The 9,484-nt window shown below is 46.3% G+C and overlaps 1 protein-coding gene across 3 annotated transcripts in view; it reads right to left on the reverse strand.

Moving 5' to 3' along the window:
• The window catches only part of CRACR2A (calcium release activated channel regulator 2A), a 138,830-nt gene that overhangs the window by 115,455 nt on the left and 13,891 nt on the right, over window positions 1-9,484 (reverse strand). For 2 of the 3 annotated variants that reach the window (XM_017546065.2, XM_017546063.2), the window contains exon 1: window positions 2,541-3,039. The exons of the other annotated variant lie outside the window; for it this stretch is intronic. The gene's annotated coding sequence lies outside the window, so the exon portion shown is untranslated. Of the gene's footprint in view, window positions 1-2,540; window positions 3,040-9,484 lie in introns of those variants that run through there. 3 annotated transcript variants of the gene reach the window in all.

Genomic DNA, 9,484 nt, shown 5'->3' on the forward strand with positions numbered 1-9,484 from the left:
ACAGCTGCTACCCAACCCAACCAGGTGTTTCCAGTTCTTTTGATAATCCAAAGATTCTTCAGAATTGTTCAATGTTACACATGTTCAGGGTCAACATAAAATGGCAGGTGTATTTTGTACAGTGTTTCTTGTAATATTAACAGCAAATGACTAAAAACAGCCTGGTCTATCAGTAGGGGATTGTTAAACTATGGGAAATCCATATGATGGGATATTAAGCCCCTGAAAAAAAGAATGAGGATGCGCTCCATGTACTGATAAGGAAAGATCGCCAAGAAATATTAAGTGAAAAAAGCAAGGTTAAAAATACTGTGTATAGTCTGCTGTAATTATGGAAGAAATAGAGGGTTGGAGGCAGATAGATATTTGTACTGACTTTTATCTGCAAAAAGAAATCCCGTAAGGTTGTATAGGAAACTAATAAAAGTGGTTACAGGGGAGGGCAGGGCAAGACTGGCCAATGGAGGTAGAGATAAGATTTCACTGGATATCTTTCTGTAGCGCTTTAATTTTTGAACCACACAAATGTATTGCTTATTTGAAAAATAGTACAAAAACACTGTGTACCCCAGCCACTGGGAAGAAAACATCTCCAGGCTACAAACAGCCTGCAGGCTTCTGGGCTGCAACCTTTGCACTAAGGGCTCCGAAGCTGGAGAGGCAGAAAAGTTGGCAGCATTGGGTCCAAGCTTTAGGTTTGAAGACAAGTAGGGTGTTCAGTATCTGGTGTCGGGAACTCTCTCTGGATTGCCTAGCAATGAGCTAGTTGGGTCCAGCAGCCCCCACCGCCTCTAGGGGGAAAGTGATGCCCTCCAGCTTCTACGGGAGATGCTGCTCCAAAACCCCACTTCCCAGGAAACTGAGGCACCCCAAGGTCACCAGGTGCTGCTGGGCAGATGGAATTTCCTGGCATTCCTCAACCATTAAGGTTGCCTGGAACCCCAGTAGTCTGTTCCCCTCTGTCATGGCTCTGCCTCACTTGTCCCATACAAAGGAGAGTGACAGGTGGGTGCAGTTCCTCCTCTGGAGCACAGCATCCAGTGTGTCCAGATGGGCCCCAGCTCAGCACACTTCCCTAGAGAATACTGAGAACAGAGGACACGGTCCCCTGCTGACACTGCTGCCGGTCACTTTCAGGCAGCACCAGGAATGCCACTCATATTCACCCCTGCCCTTGTATGTTCCTCGTCCTGTCACTGTGAAAGAACTCAGCGTCATGGCTTGAACTGTGATCTCCCAAACAAGATACATTTAAGCCCTAACCCCCAGTACCTCAGAACGTAACCTTTGTGGAAACAGGGTTGCTGAAGATGTAAAGAGTTAAGATGAGGTCATACGGGAGAGGGCGGTTCCTAGTCCAAGATGGCCAGTGTCCTCATAAAAATGGGAAAACTTGAAGACACACACACACAGGGAGAATGCCATGTGATGACGAAGGCAGAGACTGGAGTGACGCCACTGCAAGCCAAGGAAGACCAAAGTCAGCTGGCAAACCATCAAAGCCAGGGCGAGGCAAGGAGGGGCCTCCTGCATACCGCAGAGAGATCATGGCCCTGCTGAAGCCTGGTTGCAGACCTCTGGCCTCTAGTACTGGGAGACCTGACATTTCTGTTAATCACCCAGTTGGTGGTACTTCGTTATGGCAGTCCTAGGAAATTCATAAACCCAGCAACCTCAGGCCAACTCAGCTGGCAAAAGTACCTGCCACTGCTCCTCCTCAGCAGGTGCCTAACAGATACTGGTGACAACTCTGCTCCCATGAATGAAGATTCTAGGACCTGGCCTGGTCGAGTTTATTGTGTCAGAACACATCAACTACTCAACCAATAAACAGTACTTGACCTTGTGAAGAATGCAACAGAAATAAAACATTCCATTACTGCCCTCAAGGAGTTGACAATCTGATAGAAGATTCAAGAAAGACACATGTAATAATGGCCAAATTAGAATTATCTTCCCCCAACCCTCACCCATGACCAGCAGATGTCATAGAGGTCACTCTTTATGTTGCACTGCGCTCCCAGCTGGATTCAACTTTTTACTGCATCTCATCTTGCTGCTCCCTGCATGTGTCTGGAAGAACTGCTTTTCCAGCTCTTCAGGACGTTATTTAGGATGTCAGGCTATTAGACAATTTCTAGAAACTGTCGCCACTGCTCCTGGCATGGAGCCCACACTTCTTGCCCATTGTGGACAACCATTCCTGGCCAGAATTGTCTGCCACCCCTGGTGAAGTTGCTCCCTTCAGTTTTTTATCAGCTCTTTTGTCCCCTTCAGAGAAGGAGACCCTGTGGGGTGTTGAGCCTATTCTGCAGCTCTCAATGAATCTGACGAGCCAAACACATGAGATCCAGGTGGTCTGAGAGTCCACTTTGTTGAACTGACAGTTTTCTAGCCAGGGGCAGGCTACAGAAAATCAGAGACCCTCGGCAGAAATGCTGCCTTCTTTATCCTCATTCAGAACATGTGTGTGTTTGGCCCAGCCGTCTCGCAAGCGGCTGCCCCCAGTACCCCCTACATCCAGGAGCTCTGATTCTTACCATCAGCAAGACTCGTGTCCAGCCACACGCCTGGCAGGAGAGGAGGCAGCACACCTTGGCTGTATTCTGCTGGCACTCCTGCTGGATCCCAGCACTCTGGACTCTGGCTCCCGCAGGGTTTCTCTTCTGCTGAGCGCCCAGTGGAGGCTTTGTCTGGGCTCATGGAGAAAGGCAAGTTGCTGCTGCCCCACCCTTGACAAACAGCCCGATGACCCCAGGTGGCTCTGTGCCAGGCTCCTGAAGGGCAGCTGTGGTCAGGGCATGACCTGCTGTCAGAACAGAGAGAGGAAAAGTTTCCTCACTTTGACTTCAGGCAATTCATTTTAGATTATCTGGGTTGGGCTTTGAGGCAGACACTATTGCTGGCTTAAGCAGCATCCATTTATTCTTTCCTCCCTTCTAGCAGAGTTCCAGTTCTGTTCACTAGGGACAGTAACCTGCCACCCCTGGTAAAGTCACTCCCATTAGTTTCTTTTTTTTGAGATGGAGTCTTGCTCTGTCCCTAGGCTGGAGTACAGCGGCACAATCTTGGCTCACTGCAACCTCCACCTCCTGAATTCAAGCGATTCCTCTGCCTCAGCCTCCTGAGTGCTGGGACTATAGGCGCGCGCCATCACACCTGGCTAATTTTTTGTATTTTAGTAGAGACAGGGTTTCACCATGTTGGCCAGGATGGTCTCGATCTCCTGACCTCGTGATCCACCTGCCTCAGCCTCCCAAAGTGCTAGGATCACAGGCGTGAGCCACCATGCCCAGCCCATTAGTTCCTTATCAGCTCTTTTGTCCCAGTCAGAGCAGCAGACCTGTGGGATGCTAAGCCTATTCTGCAGCTCTCAATGGATCTGACAAGCAAAACACATGAGATCCGGGTGATCTGACAGTCCAAGGGTGCCGACTCAGAGGCCTTATCCAGCCAAGACTATGCAGGATTCTTGACAGTGGATAGGGTTGGGGAGCCTCTACCCCACCTCTGGTTGTTCAGACGTGAGAGGAGCCCTGCTAGGGGTGCTCCGGAAAGTGTTTTCCTGGCTCTTTCCTTCTACTAGGTGCTGTGCCATCTAATATATTGATTAGAACTTCTGCAGCCACTTTATAACCATGAGAGGGAAGCCTGAGACAGAACAGAAAGAATGAACCCAGGCCCCTGATGACGTGGTTGACCACTGGATCAGACAACACCAACGTCACCCTTCCTCCAGACTTCTTATAACACACATAATAAATATCCTTCTTTCAATCAACTGAGTTGTGGGTTTTTGCCACTTGCAGCTAAGATTATCCTAAGTGAGGTGCACTGAGATGTTCCTGAGACCACAAGACCACATTCTTCAATCCAGTCCCACTGTCCTTACTACAACATTCCCAAACTTTCAGGACAGACACACACACACACACACACACACACACACACACACACACACTTTTCTCTCCACCTTTTCTTAGTATTCAGTCCTTTTCCCAGGCTGGACACATTTTGCCATATTTTTAATAAATTCTGTTACATACGGCAATTCCATTACAGTATTTAATTAAGAAACATTTTTTACCCCCACTGATGTACTAGACACTTTGCTGGGCTGCTGGGACTCAAGATGGAAGTCAAGGACTAAAAACTGAAAGTGGTATGGAAGTTCCTCAAAAAACTAAAAATTGAACTACCATACGATCCAGCAATCCCACTTCTAGGTATATGTCTGGAGGAAACACGATCAGTAGCTCAAAGAGATCTCACACACCCATGCTCACAACAGCAGTATTCCAAGACATGGAAATAACGTAAGTGTCCATCAGCAGATTAATGGCTAAGGAAACTGTGGGATGTGTGTGTGTGTGTGTGTGTGTGTGTGTGTGCATGCGCACGCGTGCGCACGTGCATATACACAATAGAATATAATTTATCCATAAAAAGAAGGAAATCTAATATTTGTGACAACATGGGTCAACCTCAGACATTAAGGGCATTATGCTAAGTGAGGCAAGCCAACAGAGAAAGGCAAATTTATGATCATATATGTGGAATCTAAACAATTGAATTCAGGGAAACAGAGAGAAGAATGGTGCTTTGAAGGGGCTGTAGGTGGGGGAACGGGGAAATACTGGTCCAAGGGTACAACATTGCAGTTACAACGTAGATAGGTTGGTAAGTTCTAGAGATCTAATGTACAGCACGATGACTTGAGTTAATACTGTATTGTATACTTGAAATTTGCTAAGAAGGTAGATTTTAAATGCTCCTATCACACACATAAAAAATGGTAACCAGGTGGGATGATGAATGTGTTAACTAACTTTATTAAAAAAATTATTTTTGAATTCCATGTTAACCAACTTGATTGGGGTACCATTTCATAATACACACATGTATCAAATCATCATGTTGTACACCTTAAATTTACAGAATTTTATCTTTCAGTTACACCTCAATAAAGCTGGAAGAAAATGAAGCCTTGCGGAGGTACAGCAGATGCGCCCCACTCCTGGAAAGGAGGTGAGTGCAGGGTGGCAGATGCTAGGACAGGGTGCACACAGGCCTGTGTGCACAGAGTGCAGGGAGACCAGGGGCTGGGAGAGTGCTAGCAAAATGCTCCTCAGAAAAGAGATGAATTCTTAAAGGGAGATGAGGAAGCTGCAAACAATAACGAGAAGGAGGCAGACATTCGCAACCAAATATGTAAATAATAATACAAATAACAATCCACAATGGTGGCAGCTGACAGTTCCTGATACTTACAATGAACCAGGCGGTGTTTGAAAGTTTTCTGGGTACTACCCATTTAATCCTTCTCCAAAGCCTGTAAGGATTACAGGATTAGCCCCCTTTTATGGGTAAGTAAACTGAGGCATGGAGAGGTTAAGTGATACAGGAAGTGCATAGCAGAGGCAGGATTTGGACCCAGGTAGTGGAGCTCCCAGGCTCACATGCTTTGTAGGTTACACTGGTAATTCTCACAGTGGCCACCAGAAGAGAAGTCCGTGCAGCCCCTGGAAACTTGTTACCGATTCAGATCTTGGGCTTCATCTCAGACCCACAGAGTTAGAGCCTCTGTGGGTGAGGCCCAGCATGCCACGTTTTTACAGCAGGCCTTCCTTGTGACTCTGATGTTTGAGAACCCTGCTTGACACTATAAGCCTGTACTGAGAAGGAATGGCATGCCCAGAGGACCGTGAATGCTGCAAAGAGAACCAAAAGCCAGAGGAAAAGACAAGTAAGCTGTGAAGAAGCTTGCATGTCCTCTTCAGGAGGACGGGCTTTACTGTATGGGCATGAGGGAGAAAGGTGTGGGGTGAGGCAGGGAGGTGGCTTGATTAGGCTTTGTTCTCTGTAACAAGGTCTTTGGCATGAGTGCTAGAAACAGACTAGATGGAGAAGAAGATGGAAGAAGGGAGCCCAGGTAAGAGGCTGATTCCATGACCCCAACAAGCACAGCAGGGGCTGCCTTAAGGCGGCGGCAGTGCACAGGGGAGGGATAGGGACAGATCCAAGAGACAGAGTGTGGTGACAGTTGAACATGGGTACTAAGCTGGCAGAGGTGTCTACGATGACTCCATGACATCTAGCTTCAGAGGTTAGGTAGATGGTGACATTATTTAGCCAGAGTGGAAATGCTAGAAGCAGAACAAGTTTGGCAAGGAAGAGAATTAGTTCCACTTGGAAATGTTAAGTTGGAGGCTTCCCTGGGACATCAGGGTGGACGCATTTAGGATGCAGTGGGAGAAATATCTGGTGCTCAGGAGTGGGGACGGGGCTGGACATATAGGCACGGGATTCGCCAGTTTAAATATATGAGGGTTGAAGTCACAGACATAACTAAGGCTGCTCACAGGCTGTGCAGAGGGAGCAGGGAAAACTGAGGGCCGGAATAATGCAGGACACTGACATTTAATGGACACTCAGAGCAAGTCAGCAAAGGAGGCTCAGAAGCAGTGCTTAGAGAGAACACAAAGGAAATAATGTTGTCTCAAACCAAAGGATGAGAAAAGGATGAGAAAAGATGTAGAACGTTTAAAGAACTAGAGGTTGACAGCACATTCAAATGTTGTACACATGTCAGACATTCCAGAAAGAACCCAGACTTATCAATGAGAAGGTCACGGGTGAACTCAGCCATAGCCGTCCCAGTGGAGGGATGGAAGCAGAAGCCAGATACATTCATAGATGCATTGTCCAATAAGCAACAGCTACCATGTGCCAAGCTTTGTGCTTTGTGCTGGGATAGGGTGATGAACTCAGCCCTTACCAGGTAGTGGAGAGGGGAGAAAGTGGACAGAAATTACAACAATAATTACGGGATCATAACCGGGGTAAGTGCTCTGATGAAGACATGAAGACACACAAAGGGCTTGCTATAGGGACCCTAAAGCAACAAGACCAGCACAGAAGACGAGAGAAAGGAAATTACATTTATGTTGGGTCCACGGGGTGAATAGGAGCAACCCAAGGAAAGGTGTGGGGGATTGGTCAGAGTGGTGGGAAAAACTACAGGGAAGAGATGTACACCTTCTGAAAAGTTGGAAGGCTCTGCAGAGCCCCAGGGAAGAATAGCTGAAGACAGCTGTTCTATAACCCTGAGGCAGAGGGACAAGGAGTAGGTACAAGGGAGTGTAGGGGAATTTATCTTAAACAGGCTTGTTTACTTATATTGACTGGGAACTGACCTTTGATCATCTGTGCCTGTGAAGTTCCCTGAAAGGGGAATAGTAAGTGTTAATTGCCTACAGGTTGTGTTTGCTCCAGGTTTTTGGCATTGTGCCTGCACTGAATTAAAGCAAGCAGCTCCAGCTTCTCGGGGTTGCTCTCTGGCCACTAGAGCCGGGCGCTGGCCTATCTGCTCTTAAACTGCATACCTATGTCTGAGCACTCCTTCCATCCGTGGGCCAGGGTCTGCGGGACAGACCTAGCAGAAAGGTGGGTGGGAAGTATGTTAAGGGACAGCAGGCATAAATACCCTCAGCTAGAAAAAGCTTTTTTGTGTGCTCAAGAAATGGAAGGAAAGCAGGGTGGCTAGAACAATCCTAATCTGGAAGAGAGTGGTAGGGGCTGAGGTTGAGGAATAGGACTTGATTGGCCCAGTTAGAGATTTGGGACTTCATCCCAACAAGCCACAGGAAATCATGAAAGTTAAAATCTAGAAGGTTGGGAGAGACATGATCTGATTTGCATTTTTAAAAACATGACTTTAGCTGCTTGTGGGGAATGGAACTGGAAGAGGAGGGATGTGGAGTGGATACATGAAGGCTGATTGGGAGAATCATTACAGCCCAGGCAAGGAATGGCAGCATCTTGGACCAGGGCGATGGCAGCAGAAGTGGGCACAGGTGAAGAGATTCTAGAATTATTTAGAGGTGGAGTCAAGAGGTCTGGGTGGCCACTGGGATGTGGTAAGTGGGGGGAAGGCGCAGTTGAGGCCAGCGTGGACTCAGTGGTCCCATCTATATCTGTTCTTAGACACTCCCACAGGGCCACTGGGATGGAAGAACACATAGCCCCTGAATTCCAAGGCAACAAGTCCGACTGGCTTTGGTAGGGCTCAGGTCAGAACTAGAGGCCAAGTCCTCCCAAGCCTTCCTTTCCTAAAGGAGCCTCTAATCTTTTACAGATAAAATGACTTCTTCTAAATAGGCCTCCTGAAAATCTCATCTTGTTTGGTGACACTCCTTCTGGTGTCATGTCCTGTGGGGTAGGATGCCAGGCTGGGCAAGTCCCACAGTGAGTGGCATCTCATCACAACACCCTACACACTCGCTCTTCAGGGCATTCATAAAGTGCATTCGTTACGTGTGGGACATGCTAGGCTCCTAATGCCAATCTCCATCTGATCAGCTTACCCTTAGCTAATTTTGTCAATTTCACAACAGCATGCTAGGTTTCTATTTTCATCATTACGGCAGGCTAAGTACCTAGGTAAACCTTGCCATTAGAAACTACTAAAAAGTCTTATATAATTTTGTTTTTAGTTTCCAAAGGCATTGATGAACTGATAAGAAAGGAAGGAATTCACTGGCCAGGGGCTTCTTTAGATAATAAATATCCTGATGCTGACTATAAAAATGACTGTAATGTATTCAAAGAAATAAAAGACAAGCTTGAAGATATGTGCAGAAGACAAAAAGCCATGAGGAATAACCAAGAAGTTTTGAAGAATGAACCAAAGAGAATGTTTAGAAATAAAAAAAATAAATAATTGAAATTACAAACTGTGGATAGATGTAAGAGCAGGTTAGATACAGTTGGAGAAAGAAACAGTAAACTGGAAGCTGGGTCAACAATAAATTAACCAAAATGCAGCACAAAAAGACAAAGACACTGAAAATACGAAAGAGAACTGAAGAGACATGAAAAATCAAGTCTAACATACCTCTGTTTAGAGCTTCAGAAGGAGAAGGAAGAGAATATTTAAGCAGATAATGACTAAGAATTTTCTAAAGTGATGAAAGATGCCAAGACACATATTCAAGAAACCCAAGAAGAATAAATAAAAAGAAATACATACACAGACACATCTCAGTGAGATCTGCAGACCAGCAAAGACAAAGAGAGTGTCTTAAAAGCAACACAGAGAAAAGAGAAATTACTTTCAAGGGATTAACAGTTAAGCAGATAATTTTTTAACAGTGACAAACAAGACAGAAGCAGTGGTAAAATACGTTCAACATGCTAAAAACAGGTGACTGTCTTCTGAGAATTCTATACTTCAAAACATATGCTTTAAGAATAAGAGAAGGCCAGGCGCAGTGGCGCACGCCTATAGTCCCAGCACTTTGGGAGGCCAAGGCCAGCGGATCACAAGGTCATCAGATCGAGACCATCCTGCTAGCATCGTGAAACCCCGTCTCTACTAAAAAAAATACAAAAATTAGCTGGGCATGGTGGCACACGTCTGTAATCGCAGCTAATCGGGAGGCTGAGGCAGGAGAATAGCTTGAACCCAGGAGGCGGAGGTTGC

Source organism: Cebus imitator, unplaced genomic scaffold (assembly GCF_001604975.1).
Source record: "Cebus imitator isolate Cc_AM_T3 unplaced genomic scaffold, Cebus_imitator-1.0 Scaffold187, whole genome shotgun sequence".
NCBI lineage: Eukaryota > Metazoa > Chordata > Mammalia > Primates > Cebidae > Cebus > Cebus imitator.